Here is a 24,821-nt window from a genome sequence, read left to right on the forward strand (position 1 = left end):
CACAGAACAGTGGGTTAGATATACAAATCTTTGATAGAATGTTCATGATTTAATTCGTGCCAAAGCCAGTAAAATGATAGGGTACATTTATACTAAGGGCTTGCCAGGACTTTTAAACATATTACTGCAATCATGACCAGGTCTGTTGGCAGAAATAAAAGTACAGGTTTTGTTGCAGGGAATACCTTTAAGATAGAAAGGAAACGTCTTGGTATAAAAGGTGTAATAGAGAGGCCCTGTCATGGTAGGCTGCAGGCAGAGAGCAGAGGGCTGCTCCAGACCTCAGGCATGCCATTAACCATGCATCCAAAGCCTGTCATATTCAGCAGAAAGTTCCTCGATCTGCTGCTTCAAGTCAGTCCAGCAAACGAGATGTATTTAACATATGAAGAAACATTCATTTCAAACCACAGGGTTATAAATTGTATAAAATATAAATCTCAAGCCCCTTCAGCGTGTTTAAAAAAAAAACTCCTTTAATTCTCCCTCTCCTAGCTCCCGCCCTAGATCATAGAGGGACTCACTAAGAGCATTGTTTCCCCTGCCAAATCCCTTGGCATAGGCCTATCTAGTTTTATGTATAACCCCTGAGCCATTTGGCAGGAAGAGTGAATATCCTAACTTGCGTTAAAGGTATTTATGAGGTTGTCCTCAAGAAACCTTTCTTTATATCAACAACTTGACTGATCTATGTGACAGTCAACCATATTTTGGAGACGGTTTTGAAGAACTTGTCCCCCGTGAGTGATGTCAATTGTGTCTGTGCCAAACCAAAATGTCTTCATTAAGAAACATTTTCAAACACATGCGCTCTCCATGAAATAAATCAATGATTGGCGTCTTCCCTGCCCACGCTTTAAAAAAATGTTTTTGTATGTATTTGATTAGATTTTCCCACACGCAAAATGTCACACAAGTTCTTATAGCAGGATTACAGCAGTAGTTGGACAGGCATTACAATGTCATAACAATTTAGGGCGATAGGGAGAGGGGGGATACCTGGTCAGTTGTCCAACTTAATGTATTCAACTGCATTTAACCCAACCCCTCAGAATCAGAGAGGTGCGGGGGGCTGCCTTAATTAATTACTAAAACACATGAGATATCAAAAACCATGTTCAATAATCATACCACAACAATGCAATACTAAATATAATACATGTAATGTACAGTTGAAGTCGGAAGTTTACATACACTTAGGTTGGAGTCATTAAAACTTGTTTTTTCAACCACTCCACAAATGTCTTGTTAACAAACTATAGTTTTGGCAAGTCGGTTAGGACATCTACTTTGTGCATGACACAAGTCATTTTTCCAACAATCGTTTACAGACAGATTATTTAACTTATAATTCCCTGTATCACAATGCCAGTGGGTCAGAAGTTTACATACACTAAGTTGACTGTGCCTTTAAACAGCTTGGAAAATTCCAGAAAATATGTCATGGCTTTAGAAGCTTCTGATAGGCTAATTTGACATCATTTGAGTCAATTGGAGGTGTACCTGTGGATGTATTTCAAGGCCTACCTTCAAACTCAGTGCGTCTTTGCTTGACATCATGGGAAAATCAAAAGAAATCAGACTCAGAAAGAAATTGTAGACCTCCACAAGTCTGGTTCAACCTTGGGAGCAATTTCCAAGCGCCTGAAGGTACCACGTTCATCTGTACAAACAATAGTACGCAAGTATAAACACCATGGGACCACGCAGCCGTTATACCGCTCAGGAAGGAGACGCGTACGGTCTCCTAGAGATGAACGTACTTTGGTGCGAAAAGTGCAAATCAATCCTAGAACAGCAGCAAAGGACCCTGTGAAGATGCTGGAGGAAACGGGTACAGAATAATCTATATCCACAGTAAAACAAGTCCTATATCAACATAACCTGAAAGACCGCTCAGCAAGGAAGAAGCCACTGCTCCAAAACCACCATAAAAAAACCAGACTACGGTTTGCAACTGCACATGGGGACAAAGATCGTACTTTTGGAAAAATGTCCTCTGGTCTGATGAATCAAAAATACAACTGTTAGGCCATAATGACCATTGTTATGTTTGGAGGAAAAAGGGGGAGGCTTGCAAGCCGAAGAACACCATCCAAACCATGAAGCACGGGGGTGGCAGCATCATGTTGTGGGGGTGCTTTGCTGCAGGAGGGACTGGTGCACTTCACAAAATAGATGGCATCATGAGGGAGGAAAATTATGTGTATATATTGAAGCAACATCTTAAGACATCAGTCAGGAAGTTAAAGCTTGGTCGCAAATGGGTCTTCCAAATGGACAATGACCCCAAGCATACTTCCAAAGTTGTGGCAAAATGGCTTAAGGACAACAAAGTCAAGGTATTGGAGAGGACATCACAAAGCCCTGACCTCAATCCCATAGAAAATATGTGGGCAGAACTGAAAAAGCATGTGCGAGCAAGAAGGCCTATAAACCTGCCTCAGTTACACCAACTCTGTCAGGAGGAATGGGCCAAAAATCACCAAACTTATTGTGGGAAGCTTGTGGAAGGCTACCCAAAATGTTCGACCCAAGTTAAACAATTTAAAGGCAATGCTACCAAATACTAATTGAGTGTATGTAAACGTCTGACCCACTGGGAATGTGATGAAAGAATTAAAGTAAATCATTCTCTCTACTATTATTCTGACATTTCACATTCTTAAAATAAAGTGGTGATCCTAACTGACCTAAGACAGCGATTTTTTTTTTTTTACTAGGATGAAATGTCAGGAATTGTGAAAAACTGAGTTTAAATGTATTTGGTTAAGGTGTATGTAAACTTCCGACTTCCAACTGTATAATATCAAATTATTTTATAAAATCAAACTTATGTATCTAACCTGGTGATAATAGGCTACCTCTACACAGGCAGCTCGACTCCGATCCCCCGGCCAATCACTGGCAAAAGATCTGATCTGACTGGTCAAAAGACCAATTAGTGACACAAGATCAGAACCAGGTCGCCTGTGCAAATGCAGCCATGGTGACTCACTCCATCTAACACATAATCATACAACAAACAAGACAAACAGAACCTTAGTGCTTCTGCCCACACTCTTATGTATTCCCAACCCAAGTTTTTATTAAATCAAAATATGTGTTCTATTTGATTATGTCTCTCCCTTGCCTTGAGTGATGATTTGCACTGGAATATAGTCACCGTGAAATGTGATAGAATTCAAAGCAGAGAATATTGAAAATAACTATATTGTGGTTGAGTGACTTTAAGCTTTTGTCTGTGAGGGGAAAAGTTATAAAATGAATGATACATATTGAACTTTGGACATGTTATTTGTAGCACATGATATATTTTAAATCAGAGCTTCTCAACCGGTTTTTCCTCGGTACCCAAATTGAACCAGGTTGTCTCAGTCGCGACCCAATATTCACATCGCAATTTTTGTTGTTTATGCCAAATTGCAATCTGGAAAACTTTTTTAAATACTTTTTCATAGCAAATGTAGCCGTTATATACAGTACCAATTGTAAAGTTTGGACACCTACTCATTCCAGGGTTTTTCTTAATTTTTTTAAATGTTCTATATTGTAGAATAATAGTGAAGACATCAAAACTATGAAATAACACATGGAATCATGTAGTAACCAAAAAAGTGTTAAACAAATCAATATATAATTTATATTTCAGATTCTTTAAAGGAGCCACCCTTTGCCTTGATGACAGCTTTGCACACTCTTGACATTCTCTCAACCAGCTTCATGAGGTAGTCACCTGGAATCCATTTCAATTAACAGGTGTGCCTTGTCAAAAGTTAATTTGTGGAATGTCTTTCCTTAATGCGTTTGAGCCAATCAGTTGTGTTGTGACAAGGTAGGGGTGGTATACAGAAGATAGCCCTGTCTGGTAAAATACCAAGTCCATATTATGGCAAGAACAGCTCAAATAAGCAAAGAGAAACAACAGTCCATCATTGCTTTAAGACATGAAGGTCAATCAATCCAGAAAATGTTAAGAACTTTTTAAAGTTTCTTCAAGTGCAGTCACAACAACCATCAAGCGCTATGATGAAACTGGCTCTCATGAGGACCGCCACAGGAAAGGAAGACCCAGAGTTACCTCTGCTGCAGAGGATAAGTTCATTAGAGTTAACTGCACCTCAGATTGCAGCCCAAATAAATGCTTCACAGAGTTCAAGTAACAGACACATCTCAAAATCAACTGTTCAGAGGAGACTGCTTGAATCAGGCCTTCATGGTCAAATTGCTGCAAAGAAACCACTACTAAAGGACACCAATAAGACGAAGAGGCTTGCTTCGACCAAGAAACTCAAGCAATGGACTTTAGACCCTGTGTAAATCTGTCCTTTGGTCTGATGAGTCCAAATGTGAGATTTTTGGTTACAACCGCCGTGTCTCTGTGAGACGCAGAGTTGGTGAACGGATGATCTCCGCATGTGTCGTTTCCACCGTGAAGCATGGAGGAGGTGTTGTGGGGGTGCTTTGCTGGTGACACTGTCAGTAATTTATTTAGAATTCAAAGTACACTTAACCAGCATGGCTACCACAGCATTCTACAACGATACACCATCCCAACTGGCTTGCGCTTAGTCCCACTATCATTTTGTTTTTCAACAGGACCAATGATCCAAAACACACCTCCAGCCTGTGTAAGGCTATTTGACCAAGAAGGGCAGAGGAGTGCTGCATCAGATGACCTGGCCTCCACAATCACCCGACCTTAACCCAATTGAGATGGTTTGGGATAAGTTGGACTGCAGAGTGAAGGAAAAGCAGCCAACAAATACTCAGCGTATGCGGGAAATCCTTCAAGACTGTTGGAAATGCATTTCAAGTGAAGCTGATTGAGAGAATGCCAAGAGTGTGCAAAACTGTCAAGGCAAATTTGAAGAATCAAAAATTTTATTTTGATTTGTTTAACACTTTTTGTTTACTACGTGATTCCATATGTTTTATTTCATAGTTTTGATGTCTTCACTATTATTCTACAACGTAGAAAATAGTAAAAATAAAGAAAAACCCTTGAATGATTAGGTGTGTCCTCACTTTTCACTGGTACTGTATGACAAAGTAAAATGAATCCCACCTTTTTTCATTGTCAATAATTCAATTCATCCCATATTCTTGATGAGTAATGTTAATAATCACACTGGTTTGAGACCACTAAATAAACCAAATCCTCTAAATAGTGCTGCTATTTTTGAAGAAAAATTCTTCAGTGATTTAAATTATTTATTCACTTTCTACCTGCTTTTAGCCATTTAAGTTCAGACTGGAGTATTTATTTTATATAAATAAAACATAACATTTACACGGACATCCGCGACCTACCAGTTGAGAATTGCTGCTTTAAATCATGACTTATTTGTTTACAATTTGTCAGTTTTATATATTGGTGCTCTATTTGTCTTTTAAGCAGCATGGAATTAAAGTATTTGCCAATCAGATGTATGATTTATATTATATAAGAACTCTACATACGTACAGCCAACTTGAACTGCAGTTGTGGCCAAACGGAGAAAAAAGTTTGCCATCATTCCTCTCCCTAATTTGCAGTTGACATGTCATCCAAACAGCACAGAGACTATGGGGTTAGCTGCACTCAGTCAAGCTGCCGTTTGTAATGTCCCTTATTTTCATCAGAAGGTTTGGATGTAGCCTGAGCCCTGCGTCTCTGCGTCATTCCTTCATACCCAGTGATCTGTGTTATTAGTCTATCAGCAACACATTTCTCCTTGGCTTGAAGCATGTGTGTTTCTGCCTTGTTTATGACTTTGATAGATCAGACTGAAGAAAGGCAGGACTGAGGAGCCTCCCTCCCCCAGTTCAGGGAGTTCGTAAAGTAAACAACTAGTTTTGTGGAGATGGCTACAAACTCCAGACCACTCTGTTCTGTTGTATCTATGCTCCCTCACTAACTGCTTAATGGAAAGCAATGGTCATAAGGAGTTTGTGCAAATCTTAGTAATAGGAAGTGAAGTTCAATTGAGAATCATAGTAATGTTACAATTACTGTCTTGCAGTAACCATGCTATTACCATGTGAGTGATGCTACTAGTATTTACCACTGCAGCTGTGAGAGTAACTAAAGAGCTTTATCTTTAAGTGACTCTAGGTCAGGTTATGTGATCTTATGAGGCAAAACTGCCCCCCCCCCCCACACACTTCAACCCCCTCCCACGTCACTCACTCACTCACTCACTCACTCACTCACTCACTCACTCACTCACTCACTCACTCACTCACTCACTCACTCACTCACTCACACTTGCTGGCTGTGTCTGATCCCTGGGTCACGGTGCAGTGACTCTGAGGTCTAACTGGGCCTCTTGAAACTCTGGCCTTTACATTCCAGTGCCCTGAGGAGGGGCTCGCAGCCAGGCTTATTAGCAGAGAGAGAGAGAAGGAAGTCTCTGCCGTCAGGAATTATGTGCTGTTTCCTTGCCTGGAGGCTCTTGCCTCGTTCTTCAACAAACTTAAGGAAACAGCGAAAACTTAAACCTGCTATTATTCTCCAGCTGACACGGCCTTCTCACTGACACTTGTTTTCTTTCTTTCCTCCTCTCTCTCTCTCCCACTCTCTCTGGGCTGCTGTGTGTGTGTGTAAGGGGATCACTTTTTTTCCGTTGGCTTTTTCCACTGTGCCGCAGACACACACGGTGGAGAGGATTGGATTTGTGAAGATACTGATGGGGTTGCACAGCTGCACGGAGGGAGCAAAAGCCGATTTCCCCCTCTGCACCTCCCCATCCACACAACGGGACTACCGCCCCTCTCTTTCTCTCTCTCTCTCTCTCTCTCTCTCTCTCTCTCTCTCTTTCCGAGGAGTGGGGGTGGGGGCCGCCATATGGGAGCTCAGAAACATGGAGTGGATCCGAGGAGGGAGAGAGGGGAATCTTTTTCCTCCTGGCGCTGGATGTGGTGCTCTGTTCTGCATAGTGGTGAGTGTTTGTCTCACTCCTTCTTTCTCTTACTCTGTGGAAAAGTTACCTACACACCTAATTGTGCTCTTAGGAATGCGCAGGCTACGAACTGATGCTTCCTATTCTTGTTCTTCATTATTATTTTGTTCTTTATGTTGTACTTCTTTATTATCTCTATTTTTTATCATACTTTTCAATCTTTCCATTTCTATGTTGACTACTTTTGATGAGCATCTGTCTGTCTCTAGTGGGCATCAATGCATTTGAATTGCAGTGTTACAGTATACAAAGAGTGCTTTGTGCTTTTGAATGGTGCTGGAGGGTCAAGGTAGAAGATAGGGGGGTGCAAGGATGGGGTAGGAGGGGGAAGGGAATGTTTGTGGGGGGTTGTGTGTTTAAACAAACCAAATTCATAATTGTCAGGAACAAACGCATAAACTCAGCAAAAGTGCTGCTTGTCTTCTTCGTGTGGGACTTTGCTCGTTCTAGTGAAGCATGTGCCTGACTTAAACTTGGAAATGACTGTGAGCCTCAACTGTAGCTCATTGTGGTCGTAGCTCGTGGAGCTAATTGATAGTATGCAGTTTTCAGTGTGTGGTTTCACTGTTTGTCCACAGACAGAGGCACAATTCAGAATTTGTCAGGCTCTGCACCGCTAGTATGCCCCATAAATCTTGATTCAATGAAAAGGTTGCTGAAAGGCTGCTTTTTGGCACTTTGTTTGTGGTTCATCTCCAGGGATTTTTCTGCCATTGTCGGGCCCCTTGATCGGGCCGCCTATGTGTTTTTTCGGGCCACCTAAATCCAAACAGTGTAATCTACCGTGAGCTCCAAAAGTATTGGGACAGTGACACATTTTATGTTGTTTTAGCTCTGTAATCCAGCTATTTGGATTTGATACAATGATTATGAGGTTAAAGTGCAGACTGTCAGCTTTAATTTGAGGGTATTTTCATCCATAGCGGGTGAACCGTTTAGAAATTACAGCACTTTTGTACATAGTTCCCCCCATTTTAGGAGACCAAAGGTATTGGGGACAATTTCACTTATGTGTATTAAAGAGGTAAAAAACAAAGTGGTCCCATATTCATAGCACGCAATGACTATATCAAGCTTGTGACTCTACACATTTGTTGGATGCATTTGCTGTTTGTTTTGGTTGTGTTTGAGATTATTTTGTGCCCAATAGAAATGAATGGTAAATCATGTATTGTGTCATTTTGGAGTCACTTTTATTCTAAATAAGAATTGAATGTTTCTAAACACTTCTACATTCATGTGGATGCTACCATGATTACATATAATCCTGAATGAATCGCGAATAATGATGAGTGACGAAAGTTAGAGGCATAAATATCATACCCCCCCCCCAAAAAAATGCTAACCTATTGTAATGGTGAGTTAGATAGACACAATTATCATACCCCCAAGACATACTAACTTTTTCACTCATCATTATTTACCATTCATTCAGGGGGGAACACTTCCATTGTAAACTTAAATGACTAAAATCAGGTAAAGTATGTAGAAAATACCTAGGTATCTTTTAATCATATGATCTTTGAGAACTAACAATCACCAAAATAAAAGCTGGACATGGAGAATTGAATTTATTATTATTGATTCTGTTATTATGTTTGAGCATAAGAACACAGTATTAGCAATGTGGAAATGCATAGAATTGCAGGAAATTAGCTTTTAAAACTGCAACATTTTCTCTCAGTTCAATGGGAAAATATGTAGAATTGCATGAAATTAGCTTTAAAACTGTAAAATGTTGTCTCAGCTACATGGAAAAATGTGTAGAATTGCAGGAAATTATCTTTCAAATTGCTAAGATTTCACTCAACTCCATGGAGAAAATTGTAGAATTGCAGGAAATTGGCTTAAAAATGCAAAAATGCCTCTACACCGGCAAGATATGTTTTACATATTGTAACTCATAAGATATTAACCATGAGTAAAGTCATATCGTATTAAAAAAAAATAATGACAATTGTGATGGAGACAGGAAGTTTCGGTGTAATTTTATAAATGCCGACAGATCATTTGTGCATTCGACATAGTGGGATCTTTTTGTTTCTGTAAAATGTATTATGCCGGAAAACTCATTTATGTGCAAATATTGATAAAATAAACTTCATATCGAAGTAAATTTGGAGTCACGCGGTGATATGGTGTGTGGTCCTCCCACTACGACTCGGGGAAACCATGCTGTTTATTAGGATACAGATGAAATAAGTTCACAGGGTGGTGAAAGTACACGGTATGAGCTTGATGCTTTCCAATAAATATTGAGGGTCTTATTCTGGTGACATGATGATCGATGCTTTACTGCCGTTTGACAAATACAAATATTCTCGCTCTTATCCATAATAATTTAATCATGTAGACTAGGCAACTGCACAGCCTACCCTTACTGTATCTGCGAGCTGTTGGCTAGAGTGCCGGTGCCAAGACCAGAGGAGGCACTTGCTATTTAACGCAACAGTTTTTGTGACAAAACTATCGGTAGAGTTGAAAATACGATGGAAACACATTGAACTTTCGATTTGTATTAGTTACATGAAAACTTAAGCGAAAAAGTACATTTTGTGTGCAGTACCCATCAAACGCTGATTTTTATCTGCAACAAGTCCATTTGGTGGAAACACACCACTGGTGAGAAAATGTCCATATTTTATGCAGATTTTAGAATATTCGCATGAAAATCTGTCGCCAATTGGATTGAAACCTAGCTTGTGACATTGTTTAACTTCCAAATATAATAACGGGTTGATTCTTCGCATTACTCTATCCTCTCTAAGGGATCAATCAATCTGATTTGTTTGACTGATTAGAAATATAAAAACAGGTTGAGTTGGCTCTTCCAACTTCTCATTAGACTATATCAAGGGCGCTATTACAATTCAAAACTAATTTGATATGTAGACAGGCTTTTTAATGTGAAATATTAGCAATATTATAGGCGTTATAGTAGATTTTACTCTGAATGACACAGCGACTTTCTTTAACGTGTACATGGAATAGCTAGCCTCCTTGAGGGAGTTCTCTTCAATGCTACTGTGGTGAAACAGCACGTGATGTGAGTGACTGAACTGCCCCAAGCTACTCAGGTACAGGTTTGTGTTCACTGCTTTGATGTTTCGGTCTCACTTTGAAGGGCCGTCTCTGGGGTGTTTTAGCTCACTCACTCACTCACTCACTCACTCACTCACTCACTCACTCACTCACTCACTCACTCACTCACTCACGTCTGTCTGTCTGTCTGTCTGTCTGTCTGTCTGTCTGTCTGTCTGTCTGTCTGTCTGTCTGTCTGTCTGTCTGTCTCTCTCTGTCTCTCTCTCTCTGTCTCTCTCTCTCTGCTCTCTCTCTCTCTCTCTCTCTCTCTCTCTCTCTCTCTCTCTGCCTCGCTCTCTGTGTCTCACCCCCCCTCTCTCTCCCTGCCTATGTCTCTCTCTGCCTTTCTCTTTCTCTCTCGCCCTCTCCGCTCTCGCTCTTCTGAGTGTCTGTCCATGAAGTGTTTTGACAGCCGTTAATGGACTGCTTTCTCCAGTGTAAGTTGGTATTTCAGGACATGGCCGCTGGCATAAAAATAAAAAATAAACTGGAGAGTAGCAGAGACTAGTGCTAGCATTATTTGATTTTGGGCTCCACTTTTTACGTTGTCACTGATAGATGTATTTTATTATTTTCAGGTGCAAACTTTAAGTGTTTGTATGAAGCGAGGAGATACATCAGGGGCCTTGACTGTCTGTTATCCCTGCACTTTTTAAAAATAAATACACACAAAGTGTGACCTCTACAGAATATAGTTCTCTATTTTGGGCATGTAGGTCACTATCTCCTGAAGTAGCAGAATCACACACCTTCCCTAACGAGGCCTGATTATGAAGTCATTACAGGCCCTTCAGTCATACAACTACTTCTACTTCTTTCTTTCTCTCTCATCGCATGGCTTTCTGCTTTTATTCTGTCCTCGTCCAGCTATTCTGGGTGGGAAATGAGATGTGCGTTTCTGTTATAAGAATGGCTTCATCTAAGTTCTGGAAACACAGTGGCAATAACCACAAAGCTTGTGAAGGCAGATTGATTTATTTCTGGCTGTTTTGGTGGAGATAGAATTATTTTACCTGCGTCCGGTAGCGGTGAGTGTCTTATTAACCTGTGTTGTACCCGAAGCACCACCACAACGTGTGATATTTTACCACGAACACTGCAGCAGAAGCGAACTCCTTCCTCCGCTACTCTTTCCTCTGTGTAAGGCTACAATAAGTTGCGTTTTCCCGAGAAGCTGTGAAGTGCTGGGGAAGCTGTGAAGTGCTGGGGAAGCTGTGAAGACAGCTGTATCCTATTGCATAATTGTGTTTATGAGTCGGTTATTAAAGAATGTGAAACAATGTTGTTTACGGTAACTATTGCCTGATTGTGTTTATTAGTCTGTTATTAGATGTGTATGTTTACTACTTTTCATTAAATCATGTATGGCTACAAGTATTGTAGCCTAGGCCTATATACTGTAAGATGGAAGTGTCGTACCTGTCTGTAGGTGTAGCCTTCAAGTGCCAAGATATTTTTTTGACGCACAGAGAGGATAAATTCAGTTTCCATTGCTTGTCAGGGATGTCACCAGGACCTTGGATAAGTGAGTGCCAATGGAAAGTTAGTGGACTATAATTTCCTCCACATATTGTAGCCCTACAATCTGTGTATCCACTCTTTTCATTGGCCTATGCTATTGGTTGCATTTAAGACATGGGATCGTCTGTTTTATTGATCTCAGTATGTCAGAGTCATTTTGATCATTTGGGGTATTAAATATTATTGTAATGTCTCCAGTCATGTAAAATGATGTAGAATTGCAGGAAATTATTTTAGAAAAGGCTATTTCTTTCTCAGACCTGCAAATACAATGATTTGGGGGTCCCCCGTCAGCCCCTGGCCTTCAGGGCTGAGCCCCTGGTTATGAAACTCTGGTGATGTCCCTGTTGCTCGTTCTGACCTCCTTTAAGAATAATGAATCCTGAGGGTAGCAGTGCAAGGTCTTTTTAAGCATATTATTTGGGTTCTTAGTATATGAAGGACTTGCAATTCGATTACTGAACAGTCGAAGCCATCCATCCAACCCATTTATTCAGATCTAGCCGTTCAAAGAGGATAGTTTCAAAGGTAATGGATTGGGCCTAGGTATTGTTCGTTAGCCGCATACATTTGCATTAATTCTCTTAAATCTCTTAAAATGGCCTATACTGTTCTTGTGCAATGCATAGTCTACTGTTTCTCTGTCTGGACTGTCTGTCTGTCTTGGTGAGAATCTTAAGTTAATAAAATGCAAAAATCATCTTCTTTAGTTTGTGTGCCTATTAGTATTCACTTGAGTGTCCTCGCCAGCCAGGGTAGGGCAGTCCTCGCCAGCCAGGGTAGGGCAGTCCTCGCCAGCCAGGGTAGGGCATAACATTCCAATGTTATAGTCTTGTGAATCTCTCAGACCAATTTTTTTTGATTGAACATGGGAACAATGGGAGAGATGTACAAATACTGATTTCAAAACAAACATTCTCATTCATATAATCTAGACATGAGGTGAGTATCAAAATAGTTTTAAATGATCCCCTTGCCTTGAAGTTGAACCTCAGATAGATATTTAGTATAATAGCCTATAGAGTCAACTCAAAATAGGGTATTCTGTTCTTTTGAAATAGCCTAAATCTTGTGCCAGGTATGTCTGTTTCTGTCTGTGGAAGAAGAAAAAAAATGTTTTAGTTCATGTCTGTTTTTTATGCCATAGCTAGCCATCTGTCTGTCTATAACTTGTCTGGCCCCTGTCCGTCTGTCTGTGACCGGTTACTCAGTCTCAGCCTCCCATCAGGCAGTAAATTAGCCCTATTGATGTTAGTGGGGAATGGAAGGAAAATCTCAATTAGTCCCAGTGTTTTATTAGCTGCTAGCCTGCCGCAAACAGCTAGCTGCTACATGACTGACAGAGGTGCCATTCAGGATGAAAACACCAGCCCGAGACCCTAACAGGAGCTAAGGCCCAAAGAGGCTTTTCTCAGAACAGCAGGAAAAAGAGAGCGCATTGAGTAGTGTACTGTATGTTGCCATGGTTTGAATGTGTTAGGAGTTATTTTGTGTATGGACTGATTTGTATTAATGTAATCTTTGAAGCAGGTCCAATGAGTCAAAGTTAGGCGGGTGCAACCACATGACCAAATGTGAATGTTGAGCATCATTACCCTCATTGATTTGACCTTGTACATATCATATATACAGTGGCAAGAAAAAGTATGTAAACCCTTTGAATTACCTGGACTTCTGCATAAATTGGTCATAAAATGTGATCAACAATAGACAAACACAGTCTGCTTAAACTAATAACACAAACAATTATATGTTTTCATGTCTTTATTGAACACACCGTGTAAACATTCACAGTGCAGGGTGGGTAACTGGTTGACCCTCCTTTGACAGCAATAACCAAGACCAAACATTTTCTGTAGTTGCGGATCAGATCTGCACAATGGTCAGGAGGAATTTTGGACCATTCCTCTTTACAAAACTGTTTCAGTTCAGCAATATTCTTGGGATGTCTGGAGTGAATTGCTCTCTTGAGGTCATGCCACAGCATCTCAATCGGGTTGAGGTCAGGACTCTGACTGGGCCACTCCAGAAGGTGTATTTTCTTCTGTTGAAGCCATTCTGTTGTTGATTTACTTCTGTGTTTTGGGTCGTTGTCCAGTTGCATCACCCAACTTCTGTTGAGCTTCAATTGGCGGACAGATAGCCTTACATTCTCCTGCAAAATGTCTTGATAAACTTGGGAATACATTTTTCCGTCGACGATAGCAAGCTGTCCAGGCCCTGAGGCAGCAAAGCAGCTCCAAACCATGATGCTCCCTTCACCATACTTTACAGTTGGGATGTTTTGATGTTGGTGTGCTGTGCCTTTTTTTCTCCAAACATAGTGTTGTGTATTCCTTCCAAACAACTAAACTTTAGTTTAATCTGTCCACAGAATATTTTGCCAGTAGCGCTGTGGAACATCCAGATGCTCTTTTGCGAACCCCAGACGTGCAGCAATGTTTTTTTTGGACAGCAGTGGCTTCTTCCGTGGTGTCCTCCCATGAACTCCATTCTTGTTTAGTGTTTTACGTATCGTAGACTCGTCAACAGAGATGTTAGCGTGTTCCAGAGATATTTGTAAGTCTTTAGCTGACACTCTAGGATTCGTCTTAACATCATTGAGCATTCTGCGCTGTGCTCTTGCAGTCATCTTTGCAGAACGACCACTCATAGGGAGAGTAGCAGCAGTGCTGAACTTTCTCCATTTATAGACAATTTGTCTTACCATGGACTGATGAACATCAAGGCTTTTAGAGATACTTTAGTAACCCTTTCCAGCTTTATGCAAGTCAACAATTCTTAACCTTGGGTCTTCTGAGGCATGGTTTACATCAGGCAACGCTTCTTGTGAATAGCAAACTCAAATTTTGTGAGTTTTTTTTATAGGGCAGTGCAGCTCTAACCAACATCTCCAGTCTTGTCTCAATGATTTTACTCCAGGTTAGCGGACTCCAATTAGAGTCATTAGCCTAGGGGTTCACATACCTTTTCCAACTTAAACTGTGAATGTTTAAATTATGTGTTCGATGTAGACAAGAAAATACAATAATTTGTGTGTTAGTTTAAGCAGACTGTCTTTGTCTGTTGTTGTGACTTAGATGATCAGGTCTAATTTTATGACCAATTTATGCAGAAATCCAGATAATTCCAAAGGGTTCACATACTTTTTCTTGCCACTGTACGTTATAAGCCCATATTCCCTATTTACTGGAAGAAATTGGTCCTGTATGTCTGTCAATTGTATTGGAAAATAGAGAATCCAAATCCATCAAATATATGCAATACACTTGTCACATGTGCAGACCCACACGCACGTGTGCATGCCTTTTGTATTATTGGACCTGCAAATAATAGAGCTCTCCCACTAACGGCCCCCATCGGGTTGGTCCTAAAGAGAATGATGTCATGTCTGCGATGGATACTGCGTGTCTCTTCACCACTGAACTGTCTCTTATCCAGCTCTCCTGACTGACACGAAACAGAGAAAGGGAGAGCGAGGCGGGGGGGTATTTTTTTCCCACAATGCCCCCAATTCTCAAACAAATGTCTTTTTTATTCAGCCATTCACCACTAGTAAAAGAGATTGGGGCCAGACTAAGAGACTGATGATTCCGACACCTTATTTATGAAAAGTGCTGATCTTTTTTCTCTGGCTGTATGCTTGCTGATTTACATAATCTCCAATTGGCAGATAAACCACATTTTCATCAGTTTAAGAGCAGTTTGTTTTGGACTGGTGCCCTGTTTTTGAGGGTCAAGAGATCATGGAGCAATTTGTCTTCTCGTCTTTGGAGCTGACAGGAGCTCGTCCTCCTTGTTTGCAATCTAATGGGAGCTTGTCTCAATTGGCTGAATGGTGTGAGCCACATGATGCTAGCCTCTGGACCACTTTAAACCGGCTGGGGTTCTTTAACCACCTCAGCGCCAGGCCACCCTTTTGATGGGCCAGCCATACAGACAGACAGACAGAGAGACAGACAGACAGACAGAGAGACAGACAGACAGAGAGACAGACAGACAGACAGACAGACAGACAGAGAGACAGACAGACAGACAGACAGACAGACAGACAGACAGACAGACAGACAGACAGACAGACAGACAGACAGACAGACAGACAGACAGACAGACAGACAGACAGACAGACAGACAGACAGACAGACAGACAGACAGAAGTAGGGGTGGACGTGTTGTAGTCAGGGGGTACATTCGTAAATGGCTATCTATCGATCGATCGATAGAAACCATTTACATATATATATATATATATACACTGCTCAAAAAAATAAAGGGAACACTAAAATAACACATCCTAGATCTGAATGAATGAAATAATCTTATTAAATACTTTTTTCTTTACATAGTTGAATGTGCTGACAACAAAATCACACAAAAATAGTCAATGGAAATCCAATTTATCAACCCATGGAGGTCTGGATTTGGAGTCACACTCAAAATTAAAGTGGAAAACCACACTACAGGCTGATCCAACTTTGATGTAATGTCCTTAAAACAAGTCAAAATGAGGCTCAGTAGTGTGTGTGGCCTCCACGTGCCTGTATGACCTCCCTACAACGCCTGGGCATGCTCCTGATGAGGTGGCGGATGGTCTCCTGAGGGATCTCCTCCCAGACCTGGACTAAAGCATCCGCCAACTCCTGGACAGTCTGTGGTGCAACGTGGCGTTGGTGGATGGAGCGAGACATGATGTCCCAGATGTGCTCAATTGGATTCAGGTCTGGGGAACGGGCGGGCCAGTCCATAGCATCAATGCCTTCCTCTTGCAGGAACTGCTGACACACTCCAGCCACATGAGGTCTAGCATTGTCTTGCATTAGGAGGAACCCAGGGCCAACCGCACCAGCATATGGTCTCACAAGGGGTCTGAGGATCTCATCTCGGTACCTAATGGCAGTCAGGCTACCTCTGGCGAGCACATGGAGGGCTGTGCGGCCCCCCAAAGAAATGCCACCCCACACCATGACTGACCCACCGCCAAACCGGTCATGCTGGAGGATGTTACAGGCAGCAGAACGTTCTCCACGGCGTCTCCAGACTGTCACGTCTGTCACATGTGCTCAGTGTGAACCTGCTTTCATCTGTGAAGAGCACAGGGCATCAGTGGCGAATTTGCCAATCTTGGTGTTCTCTGGCAAATGCCAAACGTCCTGCACGGTGTTGGGCTCTAAGCACAACCCCCACCTGTGGACGTCGGGCCCTCATACCACCCTCATGGAGTCTGTTTCTGACCGTTTGAGCAGACACATGCACATTTGTGGCCTGCTGGAGGTCATTTTGCAGGGCTCTGGCAGTGCTCCTCCTGCTCCTCCTTGCACAAAGGCGGAGGTAGCGGTCCTGCTGCTGGGTTGTTGCCCTCCTACGGCCTCCTCCACGTCTCCTGATGTACTGGCCTGTCTCCTGGTAGCGCCTCCATGCTCTGGACACTACGCTGAGAGACACAGCAAACCTTCTGTCCACAGCTCGCATTGATGTGCCATCCTGGATGAGCTGCACTACCTGAGCCACTTGTATGGGTTGTAGACTCCGTCTCATGCTACCACTAGAGTGAAAGCACCGCCACCGTTCAAAAGTGACCAAAACATCAGCCAGGAAGCATAGGAACTGAGAAGTGGTCTGTGGTTACCACCGGCAGAACCACTCCTTTATTGGGGGTGTCTTGCTAATTGCCTATAATTTCCACCTGTTGTCTATTCCATTTGCACAACAGCATGTGAAATTTATTGTCAATCAGTGTTGCTTCCTAAGTGGACAATTTGATTTCACAGAAGTGTGATTGACTTGGAGTTACATTGTGTTGTTTAAGTGTTCCCTTTATTTTTTTGAGCAGTATATATATATATATAAATCCACCATATATATATATATATACACACACACACACACAGTTGAATTCGGAAGTTAACATACACTTAGGTTGGAGTCATTAAAACTCATTTTTCAACCACTCCACAAATTTCTTGTTAACAAACTATAGTTTTGGCAAGTCACTTAGGACATCTACTTTGTGCATGACACAAGTAATTTTTTCAACAATTGTCTACAAACAGATTATTTAACTTCTAATTCACTGTATCACAATTCCAGTGGGTCAGAAGTTTACATACAGTAAGTTGACTGTGCCTTTAAACAGCTTGGAAAATTCCAGAAAATTATGTCATGGCTTTAGAAGCTTCTGATAGGCTAATTGACATCATTTGAGTCAATTGGAGGTGTACATGTGGATGTATTTAAAGGCCTACCTTCAAACTCAGTGCCTCTTTGCTTGACATCATGGGAAAATCAAAAGAAATCAGCCAAGACCTCAGAAAATAAAATTGTAGACCTCCACAAGTCTGGTTCATCCTTGTGAGCAATTTCCAAATGCCTGAAGGTACCACGTTCATCTTTACAAACAATAGTACGCAAGTATTAACACCATGGAATCAGGCAGCCATCATACCGCTCAGGAAGAAACACGTTCTGTCTCCTAGAGATTCATGTACTTTGGTGCGAAAAGTGCAAATCAATCCCAGAACAACAGCAAAGGAACCTGTGAAGATGCTGGAGGAAACAGGTACAAAAGTATCTACATCCACCGTAAAACGAGTCCTATATCAACATAACCTGAAAGGCCACTCAGCAAGGAAGAAGCCACTGCTCCAAAACAGCTATAAAATAGCCAGACTATGGTTTGCAACTGCACATGGGGACAAAGATCATACTTTTTGGAGAAATGTCTTCTGGTCTGATGAAACAAAAATAGAACTGTTTAGCCATAATGACCATCATTATGTTTGGAGGAAAAAGGGGGAGGCCTGCAAGCCGAAGAACACCATCCCAACCGTGAAGCACGGGGGTGGCAGAATCATGATGTGAGGGTGCTTTGCTGCAGGAGGGACTGGTGCACTTCACAAAATAGATGGCATCATGAAGCAGGAAAATTATGTGGATATATAGAAGCAACATCTCAAGACATCAGTCAGGAAGTTAAAGCTTGGTCACAAATGGGTCTTCCAAATGGACAATGACCCCAAGCATACTTCCAAAGTTGTGGCAAATGCCTTAAGGACAACAAAGTCAAGGTATTGGAGTGGCCATCACAAAGCCCTGACATCAATCCCATAGAAATGTTGTGGGCAGAACTGAAAAAGTGTGTGCGAGCAAGGAGGCCTACAAACCTGCCTCAGTTACACCAGCTCTGTCAGGAGGAATGGGACAAAATTTACCCAACTTATTGTGGAAGGCTACCCAAAACGTTTGACCCATGTTAAACAATTTAAAGACAATGCTACCAAATACTAATTGAGTGTATGTAAACTTCTGACCCACCGAGAATGTGATAAAATAAATAAAAGCTGAAATAAATCATTCTCTCTACTATTATTCTGACATTTCACATTTGTAAAATAAAGTGGTGATCCTAACTGACCTAAGACAGGGAATTTTAACTAGGATTAAATGTCAGGAATTGTGAAAAACGGAGTTTAAATGTATTTGGCTAAGGTGTATGTAAACTTCTGACTTCAACTGTATACCATTTTTTTGTCTCCATCTTGGGGGTGCAGTCAGTTTGTGTGTGTGGGGGGAGGGGTGGAGGATAATGCAGGCACAATATGCTAAGGCCAACATTAGCTGTGAGACAAAGGACTGCCCCTTGCAGGTCAGCAGGAGGCTAACTCGTCCCATTGTCTAATAAAAGTGATCTTAATTGAGCGAGGTTTTAAACCCCACTGGCATATTAGGGAGTCTGCTACTGAGTGCTGAGAGACTGGGATGTAGGGTCATGATCAAAGCCTGGCGGATAGAAATGACTGGAGACATTAAAATAAGGCTATAAAGTTAGGACAGCAGTCGTTAGGGCTTGGAATTGCCAGAGACCTCACGATACTATCATGATACTTAGGCACCGATACGATATGTATTGCGTTTCGATATTGAGATTTGGTGTTCCAAACATATTTCTCACTGTATGTCTGCTGCAGAACGACAAGAGAGAGCATGAGAAAATGAGTTTTGATCACATGGAAATAAAAGTGCTGCAAACCTGCTGGCTAAAAAGAAGATGGAGTACAAATTTATAGAATTAAAAATACCTTATTCCATAAAAAATCCCGGAGATTATTCCATAAAAAAATACCAGAGATTATTCCGTTAAAAAAATACCGGAGATTATTCCGTAAAAAAATACTGGAGATTATTCCGTAAAAAAATACTGGAGATTATTACATAAAAGAAATACCAGAGATTATTACATAAAAAATACCGGCGATTATTACATAAAAAAATCAATACTTTGAGTCAAAGTATCAATATAATGTCGTCCAAAATAATTGCGACATGTAACTATATCGATTTCCCCCCCCCACCACTAGCAGTCCATCAGACACAGCACAACATGGGGTTGGGTTAGCACAGAGCCTTTTTTTCACAGACAGGCTATTTACTCAGGCCAGGGGGAAAGCACTCCCATCCCTTCCCATCCATGATAAAGTATGGATGTCAATTGTTGAGTAAAAAGTGATGGTATCATTTGTTTTTAGTGTGCCAAAATGTAGAATAGTAATGTTTTTAAAGGCTATAGTTCTAAAAGAATATGCCATTTTGACTGTAAATTCAAAACACGCAGAAAATATCATTCTTGCGGTCATAAAATATCTCTACTCTCTAACGCAACGGTGACATTTTGAATCGTTATAGGGCTAACTCGGTGACAAAAAATAGAATGCCTTGATCATACCATAAATAAATTACCCTAGGGTAGAAATGAGTGTCATGTTTGGTTTAACCCTTTTTTTTTCACTTTCCAGTTGTTGTCTTCTGACATAATTACCAGCGTTTGCCCCATAATGATACTAGTTTAGTTGAGCATTTACAACAACGGTATAACAATTTATTAAGTAATGACTCGTATACCACCCCAAATCCGTAAACACAGGAACCCTCGTAGATGTCATCCTAACTAACTCGCCCTCCAAATACACCTCTGCTGTTTTCAATCAAGATCTCAGCGATCACTGCCTCATTGCCTGCATCCGTAATGGGTCTGCCAACTGTCAAACGCTCCCTAAAACACTTCTGCGAGCAGGCCTTTCTAATCGACCTGGCCGAGGTATCCTGGAATGACATTGACCTCATCCCGTCAGTAGATGATGCCTGGCTATTCTTTAAAAGTGCCTTCCTCACCATCTTAAATAAGCATGCCCCACTCTTTCGTATCGCCTGAGATTCCCACAGATTGGAAAGCTGCCGCGGTCAGCCCCCTCTTCAAAGGGGGTGACCCTCTAGACCCAAACTGCTACAGACCTATATCTATCCTACCCTGTCTTTCTAAGGTCTTCGAAAGCCAAGTTAACAAACAGATTACCGACCATTGTGAATCCCACCGTACCTTCTCCGCTATGCAATCTGGTTTCAGAGCTGGTCATGGGTGCACCTCAGCCACGCTCAAGGTCCTAAACGACATCATAACCGCCATCGATAAGAGACATTACTGTGCAGCCGTATTCATCGACCTGTCTAAGGCTTTCGACTCTGTTAATCACCACATTCTTATTGGCAGACTCGACAGCCTTAGTTTCTCAAATGATTGCCTTGCCTGGTTTACCAACTACTTCTCTGATAGAGTTCAGTGTGTCAAATCGGAGGGCCTGTTGTCCGGACCTCTGGCAGTCTCTATGGGTGTGCCACAGGGTTCAATTCTTTGGCCGACTCTCTTCTCTGTATACATCAATGATGTTGCTCTTGCTGCTGGTGATTCTCTGATCCACCTCTACACAGACGACACCATTCTGTATACTTCTGGCCCCTCTTCGGACACTGTGTTAACTAACCTCCAGACGAGCTTCAATGCCATACAACTCTCCTTCCGTGGCCTCCAACTGCTCTTAAACGCAAGTAAAACTAAATGCATGCTATTCAATCGATCACTGCCTGCACCTGCCCGCCCATCCAGCATCACTACTCTGGACGGCTCTGACTTAGAATACAGGGGACAACTACAAATACCTGGGTGTCTGGTTAGACCGTAAACTCTCCTTCCAGACTCACATTAAGCATCTCCAATCCAAAATTAAATCTAGAATCGGCTTCCTATATCGCAACGAAGCATCCTTCACTCATGCTGCCAAACATACCCTCGTAAAACTGACCATCCTACCGATCCTCGACTTCGGTGATGTCATCTATAAAATAGCCTCCAACACTCTACTCAACAAACTGGATGCAGTCTATCACAGTGCCATCCGTTTTGTCACCAAAGCCCCATACACTACCCACCATTGCGACCTGTACGCTCTCGTTGGTTGGCCCTCTCTTCATACTCGTTGCCAAACCCACTGGCTACAGGTCATCTACAAGACCCTGCTAGGTAAAGCCCCGCCTTATCTCAGCTCACTGGTCACCATAGCAGCACCCACTCGTAGCACGCGCTCCAGCAGGTATATCTCACTGGTCACCCCCAAAGCCAATTCCTCCTTTGGTCGTCTTTCCTTCCAGTTCTCTGCTGCCAATGACTGGAACGAACTGCAAAAATCTCTGAAGCTGGATACTCATATCTCCCTCACTAGCTTTAAGCACCAGCTGTCAGAGCAGCTCACAGATCACTGCACCTGTGCATAGCCCATCTGTAAACAGCCCATCTACCTACCTACCTCATCCCCATACTGTATTTATTTATTCATTTATTTATCTTGCTCCTTTGCACCCCAGTATTCCTACTTGCACATTCATCTTCTGCACATTAACCATTCCAGTGTTTAATTGCTATATTGTAATTACTTCGCCACCATGGCCTATTTATTGCCTTAACTTACCTCATTTGCACTCACTGTATATAGACTTTTTGTTTTCTTTTGTTCTACTGTAGTATTGACTGTTTTGTTTATTCCATGTGTAACTCTGTGTTGTTGTATGTGTCGAATTGCTATGCTTTATATTGGCCAGGTCGCAGTTGCAAATGAGAACTTGTTCTCAACTAGCCTACCTGGTTAAATAAAGGTGAACAAAAATAAATAAAAATCTATTACAATGAGCTATAAATTACGGGATTATTTTATGGTAGTAAAGCTAGAGGATACAAACATTATTGCTATTGTTTCTAGATTATCCCCTCAACTATTGTCCTGCTAGCTAGTAGTTACTACTAAATGTAATACTATCAATGGGTAATTGGGGTTAATTTTAAGCATCTTATACGGTTTGGGTACATTTTAATTCCAGAGAAATGTGAACATCCCACTCAATCAGAACACAGAACAAAAAATATGTATTTTCTGTTTTTGAAATGTTTGTGATGGTCTGTGTGTGTGTGTGTGTGCGTGCGTGTGTGTTCTACGTATGTTTGTGACTGAAGGGATGTTATGGGACAGGTTTAGAGGCTTTTAAGGGAGATCTGGGAAGTGGAAACCTAATACTGCTTGGCTGCTGCTCTCTGTGCATGAACCCTACAGCTGCAGGAGAGAGAGGGAGAGGGGGAGAGAGAGGGGGCGAGAAAGGGCGTGGTGTGCGCAGTAATTAGTTGTCTGGTTTTCTATTGATCAGTCTGGTGCGTGGGCCTTTGGGACTGTTAAATTTGCCATTGAACGTGAAAGGATTATGCGTCCCAAAAGGAATTAAACAGAGCCAATGAATAGGCTAGATGGAGGGCCAAATGGAAGACTCCTGTTTTTCCCCATTCTCTTTTTTCTATCTAGCTCTCCTGCTGTATTTTCCTGTCAAAACCAGAAACCTGGTGAAAACTCATTCTTTTATGATGAGTGAAAAGTAAAACGCTTGAGCTGGGGCACACATGAGATAGTTAGTGTGGAGGTGCTGACTATCGGCGAGTTAATTGTAATTTATAAAAATAAATAAATAGAGTCGCACAATCTATATACATATATACAAACGCCCAAAGAAGGCACAGTGATGCCAAAACATTGGTGTTTTACCCAATAAATTACTGGGAGTTTGTATATGTAGAGTGTGCGACTCTCTTTATTTATTTTTATATGATGACTGAATAAAACACATATGATAGGTTTGTTTATGTAGTGGTTATGACCAGTATTTTTAAAGGAGAGCTGAAACAATATCTTATTATAGTCTGTTACTCACTGGGCAGAGCATGTCTGTCCAAATCATTTCCTGGTGTTTGCCATTGAATGGTGTGACATTGACTGTGTGTGTGTTTTTTGTGCATGCGTGTGTGTGTGTAAACGTGAGCATGTGTAATGAAATCCGTTTGCGTAGGACAGGGGTTCTTAAACTTTTTCAACCTGGGACCCAAATGAGAAATTCTGTGTTTTTCTGGGACCCAAGCTTGTGAAAACGTGCAACTATAAGTACATGTCGGTACATTTCATTGCCCTTATTCATAAAACAAATGCAATATAGACAAAAACAAATAACAATGAAATGAAATGAAATACCCATATAAAAGCAATTCATACTTTTCCCCATTAAAAAACACTCTTACATATCTGGATAGGTTGGAACTGTTGCTGTTAAAATACAATAAAGAATTTTCATTCTGAACTGGAATTAACTGATTGATCACATCACACAGATATATAACAGAACACACACAGAGGCTTTTGATAGTGCAACCCTACAGTAAGTAACAGTACAGATGAAAAATGATCAGGCCTACTGTACATCTTACTGTAGAAAGGATAGTTGAAAAAAATAATGTTAAAATACAATAAATATTTTTTTATTCTGAACTGGAATAAACTGATTGATCACATCACAGACCAGAAAACACATACACACAGTCCTAATGAGTGGTGTGTAACTGGTTGAAGTTTTCAACAAGCAGGTCTATTCTTGACTCAATTTCTGACAGTGCAACACTGAGGTACTTGTGTTTTTTAAGTAGGTCAGAGTTGAGAACCCTGACTCACATAGGTATGTGGTGTCAAACTGGATCAGAACATCTACTGCTTTCTCAGTCATGCAGGAGACCGCTTCTTCCTGTAGATGAGCAACCCATAACTGTGTGAGAGTGTTTTCCTCAAAAAGCATATGGCTTCAATCAGTTTATTGCAGTTGAGAATAAAAATGATTGCTTGTATTTTAACAGCAACAGTTCCAACCTAGACTTGTTTTCAACAATAATTTCTACAGTAAGGCCTGATCATTTTTAATCTTCATATGTACTGTTACTTAGTGTTGCACTATCAGTAGTTAGCTAGCTATTAGCTGTGTACAAGGGGATTGTTTGAAAGAGAAACTCACACTTACTACTATGAGAGATAGTACTCCCTTATTTCTGTTTATCATCACCTTTTTTTAAATGACAACAATGCCTTGCTA

General features: G+C 41.3%; 1 long non-coding RNA gene across 2 annotated transcripts in view; it reads left to right on the forward strand.

Moving 5' to 3' along the window:
• The window catches only part of LOC106603548 (uncharacterized), a 101,929-nt gene that overhangs the window by 2,452 nt on the left and 74,656 nt on the right, over positions 1 to 24,821 (forward strand). For both annotated transcript variants that reach the window (XR_001328432.3, XR_006769644.2), the window contains exon 2: positions 6,591 to 6,923. This is a non-coding gene — a long non-coding RNA (uncharacterized LOC106603548). The remainder of the gene's footprint in view (positions 1 to 6,590; positions 6,924 to 24,821) is intronic.

The sequence above is a fragment of the Salmo salar genome, chromosome 04 (assembly GCF_965601325.2).
Source record: "Salmo salar chromosome 04, fSalSal1, whole genome shotgun sequence".
NCBI classification, from domain to species: domain Eukaryota; kingdom Metazoa; phylum Chordata; class Actinopteri; order Salmoniformes; family Salmonidae; genus Salmo; species Salmo salar.